The sequence below is a fragment of the Hordeum vulgare genome, chromosome 2H (assembly GCF_904849725.1).
Source record: "Hordeum vulgare subsp. vulgare chromosome 2H, MorexV3_pseudomolecules_assembly, whole genome shotgun sequence".
NCBI classification, from domain to species: Eukaryota; Viridiplantae; Streptophyta; class Magnoliopsida; order Poales; family Poaceae; genus Hordeum; species Hordeum vulgare.
Window position 1 is genome coordinate 116,421,246 of NC_058519.1, and position 25,065 is coordinate 116,446,310.

Consider the following 25,065-nt stretch of genomic DNA (forward strand, 5'->3'; position numbering starts at 1 on the left):
TTTGTTCCCAAAAATAGTGGTGAACCATCTAGCAAGAAAGATCAAAACCTTAAGATGATAAGTGATCACGCCACTTATGGTTTGAGCACCAAAGAAGATGATACATGATTCTATCGCTTTTATGCCTAGCTAAGGGCGTTAAACAATAGCGCTTGTTGGGAGGTAACCCAATGAATTTATCTTTTTTCTTTCTGTTTTGTTGCGTCCACACCATCATAATTCTGTTATGATTGTATTTTTTTGTGTTTCTTTTTGTGTTTGAGCCAAGCAAAACCTTTATGACTAGTCTTGGTGACGGTTGTTTGATCCTGCTGGAAAAAGATAGAAACTTTTCGCTCACGGGATGATTTTTCATTTTTATTCAGAAAGAGCTTTTGAGTTGATTCTTTTTGCTGCTGGTTAATATGCCTTTCGCCCATGCACTTGTAATATTTCAGAATTTTTGAGGTACTAGAAGTATACGAAGTATACAGATTTCTACAGACTGGTCTGTTTTTGACAGATTCTATTTTTGTTGAGTTGGTTGCTTCTTTTGATGAAATTATGGTTAGTACCGTGGGGGTACTAGCCATGGAAAAGTGAGAATACAGTAGCCCAACACCAATATAGATAGAATTCAAGTTTTCTACAGTACCAAAAGAGGTAGTAGTTTGTTTTCTTGTGCTAATGTTATCACGAGTTTCTGTTTAAGTTTTGTGTTGTGAAGTTCGCAAGTTTTGGGTGATGTTCTCATGGACGATGAGATAAAGAGTGGAAAGAGCTCAAGCTTGGGGATGCCCAAGGCATCCCAAGCCAAATTCAAGGACACAAAAAATCCTAAGCTTGGGATGCCCCGAAAAGGCATCCCCTCTTTCATCTTTAATCCATCGGTAACATTACTTGGAGCTATATTTTTATTCACCACATGATATGTGTTTTGCTTGGAGCGTCTTGTATCATAGGAGTCTTTTCATTTTGTTGTGTCACAATCATCCTTGCTGCACACCTTTTTGAGAGAGAGAGACATGCACTCATCGTGATTTTACTAGAATGCTCATAGTGCTTCACTTATATCTTTTGAGCAAGATACTTTTGCTCCGTGTGCTTCACTTACATCTTTTAGAGCACGGCGGTGCGTGACTTGGTGGTTGGATTATGCTATGAAAGTAGTTCCAAAGGTGATAGGTACCCAAAGAGGATACAAAAACCTCCATCTCCATGTGCATTGAGTAGAAAGAGAAGTCTTGATTCCTCTCAATTAGTTTTGAGACGTGGATTCGGTAATATTAAGAGTTATGTTAGTAGGGTGTTGTGAATCTAGAAATACTTGTGTTGAAGTTAGTGATTCCCGTAGCATGCACGTATGGTGAACCGCTATGTTAGGAAGTCGGAGCATAATTGATCTATTGATTGTCATCCTTTGTGTTGAGGTCTGGATCGCGCTATGGTTAACACCTACCAACCCTTCCCCTACGAGTATGCGTTTAGCACGTTTGTTTCGATTACTAATAAAAACTTTCGCAACAAGTATGTGAGTTCTTCATGACTAATGTGAGTCCATGGTATAGATGCACTTTCACCTTCCACCATTGCTAGCCTCTCTAGTGCCGCGCAATTCTCGCCGGTACATAAACCCACCATATGCTTTCCTCAAAACAGCCACCATACCTTCCTACTATGGCATTTTCATAACCATTCCGAGATATATTGCCATGCAACTCACAGCGTCCCGTCTCATGACTTGTGCCGTCACTCTCATATTGCCATTGCATGATCATAAGATAGCTAGCGATATGTTTCAACGTCATACGCCAAGCTAGATCGTTGCACATCCCAGTACACTGCCGGAGGCATTTCCTATAGAGTCATCATCATTTTGAGTTTTGAGGTGTGAGTAAATAAAAGTGTGATGATCATCATTATTAGAGCATTGTCCCATGTGAGGAAAAAAAGAGGTCAAAGAGCCCAAAAATAAAAAAGAAGAGAGAAAAAAAGAGAGGCCTAAGAGCCCAAATGAAAAAAAGAGAGAAAAAGAGAGAAGGGATAATGCTACTATCTTTTTCCACACTTGTGCTTCATAATAGCACCATGTTATTCATGATTGAGAGCTTCTTGCTTTGTCACTACCATATGCTAGTGGGAATCTTCATTATATAACTTGGCTTGTATATTCCAATGATGGGCTTCCTCAAAATTGCCCTAGGTCTTCGTGAGCAAGCAAGTTGGATGCACACCCACTAGTTCTCCTTTTGAGCTTTCACATACTTATAGCTCTAGCGCATATCTTGTATGGCAATCCCTACTCATTCACATTGATATCTATTGATGGGCATCTCCATAGCCTTTTGATATGCCGAGTCAATGTGACCATCTCCTCCTTTTTGTCTCACAACCACCACCACACTCTATTCCACCTATAGTGCTATATCCATGGCTCACACTCATGTATTGCGTGATAGTTATAAAAAGTTTGAGAAACTAAGAGTGCGAAAACAATTACTTGGCCAATAACGGGGTTGTGCATGATTTACATTAGTTGTGTGAGGATGATGGATCATAGCGAGACTATATGATTTTGTAGGGATAACTTTCCTTGGCCTTGTTATTTTCAAAGTTCATGATTACCTTGCTAGTTTGCTTGAAGTATTATTGTTTTCATGTCAATAGCAAACTATTGTTTCGAATATTACAGATCTGATCATTCATGTCACGTGAAAGAAGTTGCAAAGGACAACTATGCTAGGTAGCATTCCACATCAAAAATTCAGTCTTCATCACTTCCCTACTCGAGGACGAGCAGGAGTTAAGCTTGGGGATGCTTGATATGTCTGCAGCGTATCTATAATTTTTTATGGTTTCATTCTATTATCTTGTCAAACTTTGGATGTTTTGCATGCCTTTTATATATTTTCTGGGACTAAATTATTAACTCAGTGCCAAGTACCAGTTCCTGTTTTTCCCATGTTTTTGACCTTTTTCAGAGGAGGATTTTGACAAACGGAATGAAACTGCCAAAAAGATTTTTTCCGGAACAGAAAAAGATCGGGGAGCCGGAGAATCAGGGCAGGGGCCACCAGGGACCCCACAAGCCCTCACGGCGCGGCCAGGGGGGCCCGTGACCACCAGGCTTGTGGGCTCCGTGAGGCTCCGTTGCCCTAGGTTTTGCGCCTATATATTCCCTAAAAATCCATAAAAAATCAAGAGATCGTCGAAAGTACTTTTCCGCCGCCGCAAGCTTCAGTCTCCGCAAGATCCCATCTGGGGCACGTTCTGGTGCCCTGTCAGAGGGGGGATTCGGATACGAAGGGCTTCTTCATCAACACCATGACCTCTCCGATGATGCGTGAGTAGTTCACCATAGACCTATGGGTCCATAGCTAGTAACTAGATGGCTTGTTCTCTCTGTTGGATCTTCAATACAAAGTTCTCCATGATTTTTATGGAGATCTATCCGATGTAATCTTCTTTTCTGGTGTGTTTGTTGAGATCCGATGAATTGTGGATTTATGATCAGATTATCTATGAATCTTATTTGAGTTTCTTCTGATCTCTCTTATGCATGATTTCATATCCTTGTAATTCTATTCGAGTTGTGGGTTTTGTTTGGCCAACTAGATCTATGATTCTTGCAATGGGAGAAGTGCTTGGTTTTTGGTTCATACCGTGTGGTGACCTCACCTAGTGACAGAAGGGGTAGTGAGGCACGCATCGTGTTGTTGCCATCAAGGGTAAAAAGATGGGGTTTTCATCATTGGTTTGAGATTATCCCTCTACATCATGTCATCTTTCTTAAGGCGTTACTCTGTTCGTCATGAACTCAATACACTAGATTCATGCTGGATAGCGGTTGATGTGTGGATTAATAGTAGTAGATGCAGAAAGTATCGGTCTACTTGTCTCGGACATGATGCATATATGTATGATCATTGCCTTAGATATCGTCATGACTTTGCGCGGTTCTATCAATTGCTCGACAGTAATTTGTTCACCCACCGTGATATTTGCTATTTTAAGAGAAGCCTCTAGTGAACACTATGGCCCCCGGGTCTACTCCACACCATATTTTCAGCCTTACACTTTTTACTTCGTTGCACTTTCCCCCTTCAGATCTCACTTTCCAAACAATCTTGAAGGGATAGACAACCCCTTTTAAGCGTTGGGTGCAAGCTCTTTTGTGTTTGCGCAGGTACTCTAGACTTGACGAGATTCTCCTACTGGATTGATACCTTGGTTCTCAAACTGAGGAAATACTTACTGCTCCTGTGCTCCATCACCCTTTCCTCTTCAAGGGAAAAACCAACGCAAGCAAGTCTCCATCAACGTGTCAATTTCTGGCGCTATTGTTTGAGAAGTAGCAGTCATACAAGCAATTCATGGAAGACTAGTATAAGGAAGGATAAAAATCACATACACATATATTATCTTGGACATGGTAAGCATGAGAGTTCGTAGCATAACCAACAAATATACCCCCTCCTGATTTCTAGGTTCATATTTAGACAAACAAGCACCTTTCTTGATAATGGAACACTTACAACTGAACACCCGGAAGTACTTAAGGTTGGGCTTGTTACCGATAAGAATTTCATAAGGAGTCTTGTTCAAGCCTTTGAGGAGGTAGAGCCGATTAGATGCATGCGGTGTTGATGGCTTCAGCCCAAAAGTTGTATAGAGATTTGAGTTCTGCCATCATGGTCCTTGTCGCGCCCATCAACGTTCTGTTCTTCCTTTTCGCAACACCATTTTCTTGAGGGGTATATGGTGCGGAATATTGGTGCTTGATCCCCTCATCACTAAAAAACTCATCCAAAGTGTAATTCTTTAATTCGGTGCTTTCGTCACTTCTAATCATCAATATCTTTGCTTCATGTTGACGTTGAGCTTCATTGGCAAAATCGATGACGGTCTGTCGGGCCTCACTCTTCCTCTTGAATAAGTATACCCAAGTATATCTTGAATAATCGTCCACTATCACCAAGCAATACTTTCTTCCCGCAATACCATTCAAAGATGGAGGACCAAAGAGATCCATGTGAAGGAGCTCCAAGGTCCTCTACGATTAGATGGTAGTCGTGGGATGATGAATAATCTCATGCATCTTTCCTTAAATATAAGCATTGCAAGCACGATTTTTGGCAAAACTCACATTTGTTAGTCCAAGAACATGATCCCCTTTGAGGAGACTTTGCAAAGATATCATATTGACATGGGCTAGACAGCGATGCCAAAACTATCCACATCAACTTTAGCCATTAAGCAAGTCGTGGTCTTAGTGGGTCACTCCAAAAAGTTAACCACATAGAGACCGTTCTCGACATGCCCAACAAAGGCTACTTTAAGAGTCTTTCTCCACAAATGGGCCACAGTGTCAACACCAAAGAAGGTACAAAAGCCCATGAATGCAAGTTGTTGAACGGGAAGTGAAGTGTATGTAAGAGTCTCAACAAGGATGACATTCTCAATGGATAGTTCGGGAGATATTTCCACCTTGCCAAGACCCAATACTTTGAAATTGCATCATCACCAAAGGAGAATTGAGTAGCCAAGGATGGGTTAGGATGAACGCCCAGCACAAAGTCCTTACTTCTGGTCATATGATTTGTTGCTTCACAATAAAGCAACCATGACACTCATTCGAAAGAAAACTCCTACAAGAGATCAATGCTTGGATTTAGGTACCCATTCTTTAATGGGTCATTTAAAGTTAGTAACAAGGGTCTTAGGCACCCGGATAGGCCATTGAAAGGATCAATAAGGTTGACTAGAGGGGGTGTATAGGAAACTACCAATTTTTAGCTTTTCTTTAACAAATTAAGTTGAGCAACAAATAGGTTGTCTAGATATGCAACTAGGTGAGCAACATATATGATGCTAACAACAAAAATTACAAGCAAAAACAAATATAAGGTAAAGGTAAGAAGTAACCACAAGTGGAACCGATGAAGACGAGGATGCGTTACCGAAGTTCCTTCCCTTTGAGGGGAAGTACATCTCTGTTGGAGCGGTGTGGAGGCACAATGATCCCCAAGATGCCACTAAGGCTACCATATTCTCCTCATGCCCTCACACAATGCGAAATGCCATGATTCCACTAGTGGTGCACTTCAAGACGGCAACCATACCTTTACAAAAAAGGTTGGGGCAATCTCCACAACTTAATTGGAGGTTCCCAACAAAACCACGAAGCTCCACCACAATGGAATATGGCTTCGAGGTGACCTCTTCCGTCTAGGGTGCTCAAACACCCAAGAGTAACAAGATCCACAAGGGATTAATGGGGGAACAACTTTTCTCTTGGTGGAAGTGTAGATCAAGGCCTTCTCCTCCAAACCCTAGAGCATCAACAAGAATCGATGGCCAGGGAGAGAGATCGGGCAAGAATAAGATTAGGAGCAACAATGGATCCTTTTGGGGAAGAAATGTAATGTCTCTTGGAGAAGAAGGCCCACTTATGTAGGAGTCATAATCTGACCGTTTTTCTGCCCATATGTCGTGCATAAGATGTAGTATCGCAAAGGGGAGAGGTACTTCCACTTGCATGGAAGTACTAGGCTTCACACACAGTTAGATATAGTCCACGAGGTGGTACTTCCGTAGGAGCGGTACTACCATTCTCGCCAGCGGTACTTTCGCTTAGCACTGATGGAAGCCCACACTTAGCAGAAATGAGGAGGATTGCGCTTTAGTGCTCTCAGAGCGGTACTTCCACTTATTGCTGCCGCTCAGAATATCCTCAAGCGCCAAAGAAAATAGAGGGAAAAAATAAGCGGAAGTGGGGCCAGAAGTGGAGGATGGCAATACTGGCCGAGCGGTACTACCGATCCGCTCCCAGCAGTACTTCTGTTGTAAACGGGAAAAGGCACCCGAAGACACCAAAGAGGTAATATAAGCGGTAGAAGACCCAGTACTGCAGGGCGGCAGAGCCACTGGGCGATACTACCGCTCTACAATGCGGTACTACCACTTATATGACCCTGAGGGTCTTTGGGCTAGAACAAAAGCTCCAAAGTGTCGAGAAACAGATGGGGTGCAAATGTGTACGTGATAGTTCCTGCCAACCTTTCCAAATGCGGATCCCCTCTTGATAGTACGGGTTTTCCTATGACTCAAGTCCACCAACACTAAATCGATAGAAAAACACTATCTTCTCTTATAACAACCGAGGGGATTAAAAATGTCTCGTGCCACCTGATAATCTCTGAAATCTTAATGCACACGATTAGTTCGCAAGGGGTATTGTCGTCAACCACGAAAACTACTTAGGGAAAATTATCCTCTTACAATCTTCCCCTTTTTGCTTGGTTGATGACAATATGGGATTTGCCATTTCAAGAATAAACAGACGTACTTAGACAAACACGATATCTACAAAATACAGACAGGCCCCCTAGATTTATGCTCTATTTGAATATGCTTTTGGAATGCAAAAAGCACACACTAGGATCAACACTCCCCCTATATTTTATAGACATGGTCGTATACTTGCACATACAGGAAATAGGTTAAGCAGAAATGCAAGTATAGTAAATGATATCACAACATAACTAAAGTAGACGTAACAGAGTAGGAGAGGTAGCATATGTATTACACCATACTTTAGTGCACATAGGTCAGGACAACATAAACTAAAGCAAGCAAATAAAATGAGTTCGTGAGAGGAAACACGTAGATAAAAGCTAAAACAATCGTGACTCAAAGCAAATCCAGCCTAAACACTCTCTCCCCCTTTGGCATCGAGACACCAAAAGGGGCATGGAGGACTAAAACAAGCCAAAACGATGGTAAGCTCGGTCCTTCTCATCATCATCTCCCTCGGACTCGGCAGAAGAAACACACACCTCCTCCTCATACTCCGTCCATGGACAGTGTGCCTTGATCCTATACTCCTCATCAGTGATCTTCTCCTCAGACCCGCTCTGGACATCCAGGCCAATCTTCCTCATTGTCACCTTATCGCGACTGCGAGCCTTCTTGGCCTCTAGATGAGACTTATACCGTCCCTTAACCTGGAAGCGTAGAAGATTCCTCATCTTCAGCTTGAGCTTGGAACCCCATGAAGGTTCAGTATCAGATTTTGGTACAAACTCATAATATGGCTCTGGCTCATCATCCGAGTAAGTGGGGGCAATCTTAGGAACCGAAGGTGGAATCCCCCAGTTCTCCTTCACACGAAGCTTAAGGATGCCATGATGTACCAAATGGTCGGTCATCACAGGCTCGTTAAGGAATGCAGCAATCCAAGTATCCTCAATCAGCTTAAAGAGATAAGGGCCATAGATAGGCACCTTCCTGTCAAGAACGGATGAATGCAGTGCCTTCCACATTATGTGGGAAACATCCAAAGTTGACTTGTGGCCCCTCTCCCTCATGCACAAAAGTAGCAGGTTCACTAGATAAGAATGAACCTGGTCCTTGTTCCCAACACGAGGAAACAGAGTGTTGCAAAAGATCACGTGCATGATGTCTAGAAAGGGAATGAACTCAGTGCGATCACTCTTGGTAGTCTTCACAACCCCGGAGTAATGGATAAGCTTGAATTTGTGAATAGCTTGAACTCCCTCAGTGTGTGGCCTAGGTCCAATTGGCTCCTCCAGATCTCGATCAATGTAGCCCATAGAGTTCATGAAGGTCTTCCAGTTGGAGCGCAACACAAGGCCACCAGTCATCCATGTCAAGCTTCTCTATTCATCCTGGTGAAAGTGAACAGTGGCATAAAATTGAGCCACAATCTTGCTGTCAAAGTCCTTGTTGAAGCTAATGATGGGAAAATACTCCACTGTAGATAGAGAGCACGAGCTTCAGCAAAATATTCAGTGTGAGGACGGGTGCCCATGTACCCTATATCAATAGAGTTGGCATCCACATAGAGGTTCGTCTTGTGATTGAGAACCCCCACATAAATGAGTGACTGAGCCTTGTTCCGGAAAGGACACCCAGCAAGAGTCTTGTCCTGAGGAAGGCAATATGGATCACGTTGACAAAAATCCAGAAACTCCCTTGTAGTCATATCTTGAGGATCTTTGGCAAACTTCATTTTGCTGACAATTTTGTTCATAGACTGTCATTGAGTTTGAGCACTAGAACAAGCCTCTGCATCATTAGATGTGCGGAAACACTTGGAGCCATCGCCAGGATTCACGCGACGAGCAGCAGGAACAGAGCTAGCATCACCTAGAACTCACAAAAAAGGAACGAGGAGAAACAGGTGTAGAAGAACTGCATAAGACAAGAAAAAATGAGAATAGATATGAAAAATAAAAAATACTTGGGTTCTGTGGCACAAGCAGTAGTACCATAGTGCAGGAGCGGTACTTCCGCCGGAGCGTTAGTACCGGTCATGAACGGGCAGTAGTATCGCCCATACCGCGAAAAAACTTCCATGGTGGGGGGCGGTGACACTGGTGTCGTAGAAGCCAACACTTGTGGTGGCCATCTACTATACTTAATCTAGCATCCATTTCACGTCCATCCTATGCCTAGACAATGCTAAATAACATGGAAACCTCATGCATTGCCCTAGATCTAAGATCCAAAATTTAAAACCAAAGAGAAAACGAACGAGAGAAATACGGGTGTCCATGGCAAGCGGGAGAAGGGGGGAATAATCCCATCGGACGGAAATGCGAAGGACGACACGAATGAGGGATCCATAGCCGGCCTCTGGTGGAGTTCTTCGTCACCACGCAAGGAAAACTCAAGGGGGGAGGAGTGGATGGGTACGAGAAAGTTAGAACTCCCCCTGCCTACCACTTGCACCATTCAGGAGTCCTCGAAGCGGTAGTACCATGGTCCAGCGCGGTAGTACCGGCCTGAGAGTGGTAGTACCGCTTGCGACCAAAAACCAGCCCACCAGAAACAGAAAACCAAGAGCTATGCATCTATTTAGTTTGAGAGAAAGATAAAAACTAAGAAGGAGACTCTCAAAAACGTTCATTATAATAAGAGACACTCCAAGTTACAAGAGTCCAAACACGAAGAAAGAAAAACTTGGAGTGACCCAGCACACTAATAAGCGCTCAAAAGCAAATGCCTCACTCGTAGGGGGCGTTGGACGAAGCCACCTATGGTTGACTCAATTTGTATGGCACCGTGAAGATTTTAAGCTTGGGCCCATGACCAAAACTCATCTTTGAAGCACAAGTGTCATATAAGATGACTAAGGTGAAAGACATGATTGATTTATGCATAATAGGGGGAGGGAGAGTTCATTGAGATAACAACACTTCCCCAAAATCCATGCCTACATCTAAAAAAGATAGTATGATGAGAGTGGTCGGGGTGTGCCTGATTTCAATACACATTGCTCGAATCAATGATATTTAGCTCATGCCTTAACTCACGAAATCTTGCTTCATCCAATGGCTTCATGAAAATATCTACAAGTTGTTCATTAGTGTTGAGGTGAATAAGATAAATCTCCCCACGCTTGATATGATCCCATATGAAATGATAACGAATATCAATGTGCTTCGTCTTGAAGTGTTGAACCGGATTGTTGGAGATCGAGATAGCACTTTCATTATCACAATAAATAGGCACTTTTTCACAAGTGACACCATAATCCTTTAAAATTTTCTTCATCCAAAGCAACTGAGAACAACAACTTGCAGCAACAACATACTCACCCTCGGTGGATGATAGAGAAACACAATTTTGTTTCCTATAGGACCAACTTACCAGAGAGCGACCAAGGAATTGGCAACCTCCATAAGTTGACTTCCTCTCCACACGGTCTCTCGCCCAATCCGAGTCCAGACATCCTATGAGATCAAATGAAGCACCTTTGGGATACCATAAGCCAGAGGTTGGGGAATGAGCCAAATATCAAAAGATTTGCTTGACATCACCCAAGTGACTTTCCTTTGGTGCAGATTGAAATCATGAATAAATTCCCACACTCAACATAATATCAAGTCTAGATGCACAAAGGTAAATAAAAGATCCAAGCATAGAGAGATATACCGTTTGATCCATAGCTTTAGCATTGGGATCTAAGTGAGGTTAGCATTTGAGTGGCAGGGGAGTGTTTGCCTTGGCTAGTTTGAGTTCATCCATCTAGAACCTCTTGAGCATGTCTTGAGTATATTTTTCTTGGTTGATGAAGGTTCCTTGACTATGTTGCCTGACTTCGAATCCAACGAAGAACTTCAACTCTCCCATCATAGACATCTCAAACTCTTTCGTCATTGGTACGACAAACTCTTCATTAAAAGCTTTGTTAGGAGAACCAAAGATAAAATCATCAACATATAGATGGCATACGTAAAACCTCCCTTTGACCTTCTTTGTGAAAAGAGGGAGATCAGTTTTCCCAATTTCGAACCCACAATCTTGCAACATCTTGGTAAGGTGCTCATACCACACACGTGGGGCTTGTTTAAGGCCATAGAGTGCCTTATCGAGAACGTGTACATGATTGGGGAACTTGGGATCCTCGAACCCCAGGGGTTGCTTGACATATACCAACTCCCTAAGGGGACCATTAAGAAATGCACTCTTCACATCCATTTGATATAGTTTAAATTATGATGAGAAAGAAATGCAAGCAACATGTGAATATATTCAAGGTGATAAACGGGAGCAAATGTTTCATCGTAGTCGATACCGTCGACTTGGGAGTACCCTTGTGCTACCAATCTCTCCTTGTTGTGAATGACGACACCATTTGCATCTTGCTTGTTCTTAAAGATCCATTTGGTTCCAATGACGTTGTGGTTCTCCTTTGGTCTTAGCACCAACCACCACACTTTGTTGCGCTCGAAGTTATTGAGTTCATCATGCATGGCCTCAAGGCATTCCATGTCCTCAAGCGCATCTTATACCTTTAGGAGTTCATTGGAATAAAGAAATGCATGATGTGCACAAAAGTTTGTTAATTAACAACAAGTGGTTACCCCTCTCTTCAAGCTACCGTAGACATTCTCCAAAATATGTTGTTTCTTGTGGAGCTTGGCAGCAATCTTGGCGTCACGTCTTTCTAGAATCTCCTCCATGGAAAGTTGAGGAGGAACAATTTTGTGACTTTGACCGCCATCATGAGCTTGCTCTTGATATTGAGATTGCTCAGAGGTGTGATATTGATCAAGGACATCACTTGGTGAACCACGGTCATGAGGTTGATATTTTCCTTGATTTTGATCACGAGGTTGAGGGCATTCACTTAGTTCTTCGGAAGCTGTGGGTCTCGCGTCGGTGATGGTTCGACTTGCATGGAACATTGTCCTTCTCGATCGGACACAAGGGGTTCTTCAACGAGTAGGAAGTGTCCCACACCAATTCTTCCTATAGCTTGGGGAGGAATTTCATCACCTACTTCACAAATACCACTTTGCATCGCTTGGGAGCCATTGTTTTCATCAAACTCCACGTTACATGTCTCCTCAATGAGTCCAGTGGACTTTTTGAGAACACAGTAAGCATGAGAGTTTGTAGCATAACCAACAAATATGCCCTCTAGAGCTCTAGGTCCAAATTTAGACAAACGAGCACCTTTCTTGAGAACGAAAAACTTACAATCGAACACCCGGAAGTACTTGAGGTTGGGCTTGTTACAGGTAAGAATTTCATAAGGAATCTTGTTCAAGCGTTTGAGGACGTAGAGCCTATTATATGCATGACAAACGGTGTTGATGGCTTTGGCCCAAAAGTTGCACAAAGATTTGAATTCCGCAATCATTGTCCTTGTCGCATCCATCAATGTCGGGTTCTTCCTCTCTGCAACACCATTTTGTTCAGGGGTATATAGTGCGGAGTATTCGTGCTTTATCCCCTCATCACTTAGAAACTCAGCCAAGGTGTAGTTCTTGAAGTTGTTGCCATTTTCACTTCTAATCATCAATATCTTTGCCTCATGTTGACATTGAGCTTCACTGGCAAAGTTGAGGATGGTTTGTTGGCTCTCACTCTTCGTGTTGAAGAAGTATACCCAAGTATAGCTTCAGTAATCATCCGCAATCACCAAACAATATTCTCTTCCCCTCAAACTATCAAAATTTGGAGGACCAAAGAGATCCATGTGAAGGAGCTCCAAGGTCCTCTTCGAGTAGACGATAGTCGTGGGTGCGTGAGTTGTCTCATGTAGGTTTCCTTCAGTGCACGCACTTCAAGCATGATGTTTGGAAAAACTCACATTTTTTAGTCTAAGAATGTGTTCCCCTTTTAGGATACTTTGCAAAGATCTCATATTGACATGGGCTAGTCGGCGATGGCAAAGCCATCCCATATCAACTTTAGCTATTAAGCAAGTTGTGGTATTAGTGGGTCGCTCTGAAAAGTTATCCACATCGAGACCATTCTCGACATGCCTAACAAAGGCTACTTTAAGTTCGTGATCCACAAAAGGGCCACGGTGTCAACACCAAATAAGGTACAAAAGCCCATGATTTCAAGTTGATGAATGGAAACTAAATTGTATGCATTAGTCTCACAAAGAATGACATTCTCAATGGAAAGTTCTGAAGAGATTGCCACCTTGCTAAGACCCAATACCTTTGATATTGCATCATCACCAAAGGACACTTGAGTGGCCATAGATGGGTCAGGATGAACGTCCACCACCAAGTCCTTGCATTTGGTTAGATGATTTGTTGCTCCACTATCAAGCAACCATGACACTCCACCGGAAGCAAACTCCTACATGAGGTCAATGCTTGGATTTAGGTACCCATTCTTTAATTGGTCCTTTCAAGTTAGTAACAAGGATCTTAGGAACCCAAATAGACCATTCAATGTACTCATAAGACATTTCCACCACTAGCACGACATAAAACACAAGAGGGATTAAAGTCGTCGGCATTGTTGGAAGGGAGGGTTTTGCCCTTATTGGCATTACCACCCTTAGCTTTGTCCTTCTTCTTCTTCTCACGAGTACCCTCCCCATATTTAACAAAGGTTTCCATGAGCAGGGAAGGTTGCTTGATCTTGATCTTCTTGTTCTTCTTGGACTTGGGAGTAAACCCAGCTCCTTCCTTTGCAACCACTTTCTTTTGATTACTCAAAAGACCATTAAAATTCTTTTCACCTTGGATGCATGTCACAAGGCCTTTCTCAAGTTGCTCCTTCAACTTAGCGTTCTCCTCCACAAGATGCACATGCTCACAACAAGGGTTCATAGCATTGACATTATCAATTTGCACAAAAGGAGAACATGTGGCTATTTCCTTAGTAAGTTTTACTTGGAATTGAGCATGAGACTCTTTTAGAGGGTAACAAAATGCTTTTTGGTGTTACCCTTGATCTTTCTCATGAATCTACCAAAGGAATTTTCCCCAACATTTACCTCCTATTTTTCATCTCCACTATCCATAGGAGAAGGGGTAGTGGAAATGGTAGTATTGATGTTGGAGGTTACCTTGTTGGATGCCTTGTACATAAGGCACTTGGCAATGCGGTTCTCGTTGGGGTGTTGAAGAGGGGCACCTTGCTTGGAGAAGAGGATGCAATGGCCATCGTGGCCATTGCCATTACTTCACCACTTATATCATCATCATCATCGTCATCGGAGATGTACTCTTATTGAGCCACCAACACCTTTCGGGGCATCTTATTGGAGAAGTAATACTGCAACAAAAGACCTTCCAACGGCGCCAGAAACACGTGTTGACGGGAGACTGTTCTTGTCTTGATTCTCCTCAGCAATGGCACCAGGAATCCTTCTGCTACGGCTATGCCTTTAGGAACTTCCTAGGCAAGTATGCAAAGGATTTCCCCGTGGCCTTGGAGCCTTGCGTTGGTGTTCCCTCGAAGCGGAAAGGATGATGTAGCGCAGCGGTGGTAAGTATTTCCCTCAGTTTTGAGAACTAAGGTATCGATCCAGTGAAGGAGTATCACAAGTGCCTGCACAAACACAAAGAACCTGCTCCCAACGCTATGAAGGGGTTGACAATCCCTTATAGATTGTTTGCAAAGTGAGAACTGAAAGCAACAAACTAACAAAGCAAAGTAAAAGCGGAGGTGTAAACGATAGATGTGAATAGACCCGGGGGCCGTAGTGTTTACTAGTGGCTTCTCTCATGAAAGCAAGTAGACGGTGGGTGAACAAATTATTGACGAGCAATTGATAGAACCGCGCAAAGTCGTGACGTCATCTATGGCAATGATTATATCTATAGGCATCACGTCCAAAACAAGTAGACCGATACTTTCTGCATCTACTACTATTACTCCACACGTCGACCGCTATCCAGCATGCATCTAGTGTATTAAGTCCAAAAGAACAGAGTAACGCCTTAAGCAAGACGACATGATGTAGATGGACAATCTCATATCAACGACAGAGCCAACCTTGTTACCCTTGATGGCAACTACTCAATGTGTGCCTTGCTACCCCTACTGTCACTGGGAAAGGTCACCACATGGTAAGAACCCAAAACCAAGCACTTCTCCCATTGCAAGAATCATAGATCTAGTTGGCCAAACAAAACCCAAGACTCGGAGAGACTTACAAGGATATCAAATCATGCATATAAGAAATCAGCAAAGACTCAAATATATATCATAGATAATCTGATCACTAATCCACAATTCATCGGATCTCGACAAACACACCGCCAAATAAGATTACATCGGATAGATCTCCATGAAGATCATGGAGAACTTTGTATTCAAGATCCAAGAGAGAGAAGAAGCCATCTAGCTACTAACTACGGACCCGTAGGTCTGAAGTGAACTACTCACGAGACATTGGAGGGGCGATGATGATGACGAAGAAGCCCTCCAACTCCACAGTCCCCTCCGGCAGGGCGCCGGGAAGGGTCTCCAGATGAGATCTCGCGGAAACCGAAGCTTGTGGCGGTGGAAAAGTATTTTCGAGGCTCCCTTGATTTTTTTTCTGATTTTTAGGGAATATATAGGCGCAAGATCTAGGTTAGGGGGTGCGAGGGAGGCCACAAGCCTGCCCACCGCCGCCTCCCCCTGGTGGCAGAGTGGGGGCTTGTGGGCTCCCCGTAGCCCTCCTGGCTTGGCCCACACGCCCCCTGATCTTCTTTCTTTCGGCAAAAAATCATTTCGGGGATTTTATTCCCTTTGGACTCCGTTACAAAATCAGATCTGAAAAGGGCCAAAAACAAAGAAAAAACAGGAACTGGTACTTGGCACTGAATTAATAAGTTAGTCCCAAAAAAGATATAAAAGGTACATAAACATCCAAAGACGACAAGATAACAGCATGAAACCATCAAAAATTATAGATACGTTTGAGACGTATCAAGCATCCCCAAGCTTAACTCCTGCTCATCCTCGAGTAGGGAAGTGATAAAGAATGAACTTTTGATGCTTTCATGCTACCTAGCATAGATGTCCTTTGTAACTCCTCTTATGTGACGTGAATGTTCAGATCCATTAGATTCAAAACAATAGTTTGCTATTGATGTAGAAACAATAATAATTCAAGCAAACTAGCAACGTAATCATGAGCTTTCAAAATAACAAGGCCAAAAGAAAGTTATCCCTACAAAAGCATATAGTCTGGCTATGCTCTATCATCATTGCACAACGAATTTAAATCATGCACAACCCCGGTATTGCCCAAGTAATTGTTTCACACCTTTACTTTCTCAAACCTTTTCAACTCTCACGCAATACATGAGCGTGAGCCATGGTTATAGCACTATAGATGGTGTGGAGTGTGGTGGAGGTTGCAAGACAAAAAAGGAGAAGATAGTCACATTAACTAGGCATATCAATGAGCTCTGGAGATGCTCATCAATAGATATCAATGTGAATGAGTAGGGATTGCCATACAAATGATGCACTAGAGCTAAGAGTATGTGAAAGCTCTTAAAGAAAACTAGTGGGTGTGCATCCAACTTGCTTGCTTGCGAAGACCTAAGGAAATTTTGAGGAAGCCTACCATTGGAATATACAAGCTAAGTTATATAATGAAAATTTCCCACTAGCTATATGGTGGTGACAAAACGACAGACTCTCAATCATGAAGATCATGGTGCTTAATATTTACAAGTGTGGAAAAAGTGGTAGCATTGTCCCTTCTCTCTTTTTCTCTCATTTTTTTTGTGGGCTCTTTGGCCTCTTATTTTTTTTGGTGTGCTTCTTTGGGCTCTTTTATTTCCTCACATGGGAAAATGCTCCATCAATGATGATCATCACACTTTCAACTCAAAACTTAGAGCAACTATGACTCTATATGGAATGCCTTTGGTAGTGTACCGTGGCAATGATCAAGCATGGCATAGACATTAATGGAAACATCATGCTAGCTATCTTATGATCATGCAATGGAAATGTAGACGTGATGGCACGTGTCATGGTGGTAGTTGCATGGCAATATATCTCGGAATGACTTTTAAAAAGCCATAGTAGGTAGGTATGGTGGCTGTTTTGAGGGAGGCTAATGGTGGGTTTTGTGCACTAGCGAAAGTTGCACGACACTAAGAAGATAGTAATTGTGGAAGGTGAAAGTGCATCTAAACCATGGACTCAACATTAGTCATGAAGAACTCATATACTTGTTGCAAAAGTTTTAGTAGTAATCGAAACAAAGCATTCAACGCATACTCCTAGGGGAAGGGTTGGTAGGTATAAACCACCGCGCGATCCCGACCGCCACGCAAAGGATGACAATCAATAGACTAATCATGCTCAGATTTCATCACATAGCGGTTCACCATACGTGCATGCTGTGGGAATCACTAACTTCAAGACATGTATTTCTAGACCCACAACACCTTACTAGCATAACTTCAATATTACCATAACCACAACTCAAAACTAATTGAGATGAATCAAACTTCTCTAACTATTCAATGCATATGAAGGTGGAAGTTTTCGTATCCCTTTGGATAACTACCCCTTTTGAGACTACTTTCAAAGCATAGATCAACTACCAAGCCACGCACCGCTGTGCTCTAAAAGATATAAGTGAAGCACATAGACCAAAAGTATCTAGCTCAAAAGATATAAGTGAAGCACATGTGAGTTGAATTGTCTACCAAAGGATATAAGTGAAGCTCGACAAAATCACGGTGAGTGCATGTCTCTCTCTCTAGGTGTGCAGCAAGGATGATTGTGACACAACAAAAATAAAAGACTCCTAAGATACAAAACGCTCCAAGCAAAAACACATAACATGTGGTGAATAAAAATATAGCCCCAAGTAACGTTACCGATGGATTGAAGACGAGAGAGGGGATGCCTTCCCGGGGCATCCCCAAGCTTAGGATTTTACGGCGTCCTTGAATCTCTTGGGGTGCCTTGGGCATCCCCAAGCTTGAGCTCTTGCCACTCTATATCTTTTTTTCCATCAGAACTTCACCTAAAACTTGAAAACTTCACAACACGAAACTTAAACAGAAACTCGTGATAACATTAGTATGAGAAAGCAAACCACCACTTCCTTAGGTACTGTAGAAAACTTAAATTCTACTTATGCTGATGTTTGGTTACTGTATTTTCAATCTTCCATGGCTAATACCCCCCGATACTATCCATAGTTTCATCAAAATAAGCAACCAACACAACAAAAACAGAATCTGTTAACAGCAGACCAGTCTGTAGCAATCCGTATATTTCGTATACTTATGGTACTTCCAAAATTCTGAAATATTATTACAGTCTGAAGAATTTGCTTAGCAATCAGCAGCAAAAAGAATCAACTCAAAAGCTCTTACAGAAAAAACATGAAAATTCTTTTCGTGAGCAGAAAGTTTCTGTGTTTTCCAGCATGACCAAACGATCATCCCCAAGACTAATCATAACGGTTTTGCTTGGCACAAATGCAAAAAGAAACACAAAAAACATAATCATAACAGAATTATGAAAGTGTGGAAACAAAAAATAGAAATAAAAAGGGTAGATTCGTTTTTTTCTCCCAACAAGCGCTTTTGTTTAACGCCCTTAGCTAGGCATCAATCATGCTCACACAAAAGACAAGAGTTGAAGCACGACGAGAGCATCATAAAGCATGTGAAAATCACATCTAAGTCTAACATACTTCCTATGCATAGGCATTTTATAGGAAAACAAATTGGCGAGACAACCAATAGTTATCAAATGCAAGGAAGAAGAAAGAGACAAGAGCAATTTCAACATAACGAGAGGTGATTTAGTGGTATGAAAGTTTCTACCACCATATTTTCCTCTCTCATAATAATTACATGTGGGATCATATTCGAATTCAACAATGTAACTACACATAGGATATTCTTTTCATCATCCACATGCATGCAAAGTTGATGCTCTTCAAAAATAGTGGGATTATCATCAACTAAAGTCATGACGTCCCCAAACCCACTTTCAATAATATTGCAAATATCATATTCATCTTGAGGCTTGAACAAATTTTCAAGATCAAAAGAAAAATCATCACCCCACTCATGATCTTTGCAACAAGTAGTGGTCATAGCAAGACTAGCATCCCCAAGCTTAGGGTTTTGCATAATTTTGGCATGGTTGTCACCAATAGAATTTATAGTGAAACCATTGCAATCATGCTTTTCATCCAAGGAGCCCTCGTGAATAACTTCATAAATTTCTTCCTCACAATTTTCAGATTCATGCAACTCAAGCGAAACTCCATAAAGATAGTCAAGTGCACTCAATTCACTAGCAATTCGTTCCACATAACTGGGTCTCTTAAAGAGATTAGCTAGTGGATGAGGATCCATATCACTAGATTTTCAGCAAGCGAAGATGCAACCATATTAAAGGCACATGGCACACAAGCGAACAAAAAGCAAGCGAGAAAAAAGGGCGAACGAAAAAGGCAAATGAAAACAACAAATGTGAAGTGGGGGAGAGGAAAACGAGAGGCAACTGGCAAAAAAGTAAATGCAAGAGATGAGTTTGTGAGACCTACTTGGATCAATCTCTCCTTCCCCGGCAACGGTGCTAGACATACTTCTGCTACTGCAACAAAAGACCTTCCAACGGCGCCAGAAACACGTGCTGACGGGAGACTGTTCTTGTCTTGATTCTACTCAGCAACGGCACTAGGAATCCTTCTCCTACGGCTACGCCTTTAGGGACTTCCTAGGTAAATATGCAAAGGATTTCCCCGTGGCCTTGGAGCCTTGTGTTGGTGTTCCCTCGAAGCGGAAAGGGTGATGTAGCGCAGCGGTGGTAAGTATTTCCCTTAGTTTTGAGAACCAAGGTATCGATCCAGTGAAGGAGTATCACAAGTGCGTGCACAAACACAAAGAACCTGCTCCCAACGCTATGAAGGGGTTGTCAATCCCTTATAGATTGTTCGCAAAGTGAGAACTCAAAGCAACAAAGTAACAAAGCATAGTAAAAGCGGAGGTGTAAATGATAGATGTGAATAGACCCGAGGGCCGTAGTGTTTACTAGTGGCTTCTCTCATGAAAGCAAGTAGACGGTGGGTGAACAAATTATTGTCGAGCAATTGATAGAACCGTGCAAAGTCGTGACGTCATCTATGGCAATGATTATATCTATAGGCATAACGTCCAAAAAAGGTAGACCGATACTTTCTGCATCTACTACTATTGCTCCACACGTCGACCGCTATCCAGCATGCATCTAGTGTATTAAGTCCAAAAGAACAGAGTAACGCCTTAAGCAAGATGACATGATGTAGATGGAAAATCTCATATCAACGACAGAGCCCACCTTGTTACCCTTGATGGCAACTACTCAATGTGTGCCTTGATGCCCCTACTGTCACTGGGAAAGGTCACCACATGGTAAGAACCCAAAACCAAGCACTTCTCCGATTGCAAGAATCATAGATCTAGTTGGCCAAACAAAACCCAAGACTTGGGGAGACATACAAGGATATCAAATAATGCATATAAGAAATCAGCAAAGGCTTAAACATATATCGTAGATAATCTGATCACAAATCCACAATTCATCGGATCTCGACAAACACATCGCCAAGGAAGATTATATCAGATAGATCTCCATGAAGATGATGGAGAACTTTGTATTGAAGATCCAAGAGAGAGAAGAAGCCATCTAGCTACTAACTACGGACCCGTAGGTCTGAAGTGAACAACTCATGAGTCATTGGAGGGGCGATGGTGATGAAGAAGAAGCCCTCCAACTCCAAAGTCCCCTCCGTCAGGGCGCCGAGAAGGGTCTCCAGATGAGATCTCGCGGAAACGGAAGCTTGCGGCGGCGGAAAAGTATTTTCGAGGCTCCCCTAATTTGTTTTCTGATTTTTAGGGAATATATAGGCGCAAGATCTAGGTCAGGGGGCGCCAGGGAGGCCACAAGCCTGCCCACCGCCGCCTCCCCCTGGTGGCAGAGTGGGGGCTTGTGGGCTCCCTATAGCCCTCCTGGCTTGGCCCACAGGCCCCCTGATCTTCTTCCGTTCAGGAAAAAATCATTTCGGGGATTTTATTCCGTTTGGACTCCGTTCCAAAATCAGATCTGAAAACAGCCAAAAACACAGAAAAACAGGAACTGGCTCTTGGCATTGAATTAATAAGTTAGTCCCAAAAAAGATATAAAAGGTACATAAAATATCCAAAGATGACAAGATAATAGCATGAAACCATAAAAAATTATAGATACTTTTGAGACGTATCAAGATGTTGTTCTTGTTGGGGAAGGATTTGGACTTGTATTTGCTAATAACCTTGCCACTATTGTCTTCCCTCTTCTCGTATGGAGAATCTCCTACAAAGTGACTCACATTGACACAATTAGCAAGTCCACACATGATGCTTGCCCTTGGGACCACTTGAGTTGTTCTTGGATAAGTTGGGTCTTGAGTTTTTATTTTTTCCCCAAAATTATCTTGACGCAAGAGCCATGTGCTCGTGGTAAGGATATTTGTTGTCTTCGGGACAACATTCCTCCTCTTCTTCTTCGTGTTCCTACGAAACAACCTTGGCTTTCAAAGCTAGGTTGGGAGAGCCTTTCTTGACCATTGGACACAGGCTAGAGCATTGTCGGCGGTCTTGTTCAATTTGTTCATGGCAATGAACTCATCCAACACATCACTTGAGGACAAAGACTGAAAGTCCGGTCTTTGAGAGATGACGGAGGACATGGCCTTGTTGAATGGCATGATGGCCTTGAGAAACTTCCACTTGATCCAATTGTCATCCACATCCTTGCTTCCATGATCTTGAAGAGAAACGACAAGAGTTGTCACTCTCCTATAAAGCTCATGAGGGTCCTCACCATCAAGCATTACAAATTCATCGGCCTCATCAAGGATCACTTCAAAGTTGGAATACTCGAGCTACCCTTGTATATTAAAATAATGTGTTCCCAACCATCTATAGCATGAGTGAAAGGACGCAAGTGAGGAAGGTCTTCAATGGGGACACCCGCTTGAAGGATGAACAATGCAGAGTGATTGAGTTGATTGTCGACCTCTTGTCTTGGAGTGAGGTTGCTTGGATCATGTGGTTAGTACCCTTGCTCAATGATTCTCCAAAGTTGTGTTGGGTTGTGATTCAAAAGAGCCTTGATACAAAAACCAAATTAGCAAAATCATTCTTAACAAGTTTGGGTGGAGGACAAAGGTTAATAATATGCGGTTGGTGAGTCGGTCCTGCGTAGACCACGGGAAGGGGAACCGAGGCATAGGTATCCGCCCCACTTGTTGTGACGCCCCGCCTCAGAGGAAACCGGAACGCCCCGTATTCCAGCCCAGGGACAAGTCTTCTGGAATATGGCACCGTTGCAATAGAACAAATCAGATCTTTATTACTATGGAAAAGATTACAAGGGTACTTAGATTACATTGCCACGACGATAGTACACCTGCCTATGGTAAAATCTATGCTATAAGTGGAACAACAACGATTGTGATGAACTCCACTCCGTAGGGACTCTGGCTGGAACGTGTGTCCTAGCTCGCAACTCAGAATCCTCGATAAGCAAGCAATCATGGCGTGACCTACAAACTGGTATGACACGCCAGGTGAGTACTTTGAATGTACTCGCAAGCTCACAACAAACATTAGCATTAAGGCAAGACAACATCATAGCAATCAAGATTAGGTAAAGATTTATCATCACTAACGGATAGTTGGAAATAACTATACCAGGCTACTCTCACCGTACTCTGGAGTTGAAAATAACTATATCAGGCTACTCTCACCGTACTCTGGAGTTGAAAATAACTATACCAGGCTACTCTCACCGTACTCTGGTGATACCAACTCTTGTGATCTTACCAATAACCTTTAATGAATATCCTCAAGTCGGACACCAAGACTTGTCACCGGCCTGATGCCCAACTGCTACCATACTCATACGAGTTCTTCGATCATTAATATCATAGTTACGGTTGACCACCTACTGAGGTCTGGACGGGCTGTCCAATAACGTGGACACCTCTATTCAAATAGATTTGACACTCTACAGAGGTTGCACACTTTACCCACACCATGGAGTACTGACCTCGTGATCCCATTCGGGTGGAACAGTGTTGCTCCAATGTAAATTGTCTGACCCGTGACTCTCCCATTGTACCTCTGACATTCATCCTTCCCTGGAGTCCTGCCCTAGGTGGCCCCTGTGTCCTCATGACACCTGCCACCATCGTGGCCAAACTAAATTGTCCCAAACGGGGACTCCCGGGTCAAACAATCAACTGGCTCATAGGGTTATCACCGCCTACCTGATCAGGGTAGCGCGCGTGCATAACCCTCCCTCTTTGGAGGTACCGGTGAAAGAGAATGCAATCAGACCAAGTCAAGGCCGTCCCATACCGAAAAATGTGGTTGCACGGATAAGCCCGGACAGGTGACTCCCGATCAACCACTAAGTATCTTATCCCCGAATAATATTTCTGTCATAGTTGACACCCCGATATCATAGTAATCCAATGACCAATAAGCTCAAGCCACTACTATTAGTTCATATCCATAAACTGTCGGATGAAACCCAAAGTAATCATAGACAGTAATCTCAACATCATGGCATCGACTAGTGGGTAAGACACTAGTCACTAAAAATCCCGTACTCACTATGATAGTCACCTATTCAAGAGTTTGCATAACCTAATCCATATTATGAATAATTATAATTGCGATTAGAGTAATAGGTTAAACTATGATATGCATTGTAATTATGAAAATGAGGGTTGTGGCTTGCCTGGGGATGAACGAACCATCGGGGAGAGGTGCAGAGAGTCCGCGCAATTGATTGCCGGAAACAGTTCTCTCTTGGAGGAGCTCTTTACGGGCAAGGTCAACATGGTCATTTCCATTGTGTGAACACATAGTGAATATGGTACCAGCATGACAGGCTCGATGAGACGAACATGTGGGCTTCGAAATCACCAGAATCGGAGTCACGGATGCAAAGATATGGCTAGACGAAGTTCAGGAACCAATCTATAAAAATAAACTCTACAAATAGGCCCCTGGCTAGAATAACTGAAAGCGCCCTCGGGCAGAATACGTCTTCATCTGAGGGGAAGCGCATTTTCACTCGAAGCAGCAGCACAGTATGCTTTCAACAATTGGAAACCGCACTCCAGTGGACTACGCTTCCACTTTGCTGGGCCCGGCTGGCTAACCCGCTGACGCGTGGGGCTTGCTCGCAGAGCCTTCGTCTACCTCTCGCTCGTGGGCCCGGCCGAGGTAGCAGCAGACTCCGGCGATGATTGCCGACGGCGAGGTCCACCACTCGCGATGCCCAGCCTACCTGCGAGCTCGGCGCGACGGGGCGCATCCATTCAGGTAGGGCACGAAGTTTGGAGAGGACCAGCGCGAGCGCACCCTTGGCCATGGCAACGACCGACGTCGATGAAGATGGGCAGGGCGCCATGGCCACAGAGAGGAGAGCCCGAGGCCATGGGGAGGTTTGGGGTGGCTAGGAAAAGGCATTGGTGAGGGTTAGAGGGAGGAAAAGAGCTCGGACGACTCGAATTTAAGCGGAGGCCGGCGGCAAAGCTTCGACCAGAGGGCAGCAATCCGAGCTCAAGGGCTCGATTGCTTGGGATGGAAGGGGTCTTGGAGGGAGATGAGACTGATGGGAAGCTGCCGATGCCCAAGGAGGCTCGAGACCGTGTCTATTTATAGTCGTCCATAGTAACCGGATTAGCACGACTGCCATGGCGTCCTTAGCCGCACACTGGTGCTCCAGGGCGACGTGGCTGGCCTCTTGCGGTGTCGGGAAGGGTCTAGGGCATATGAGGGA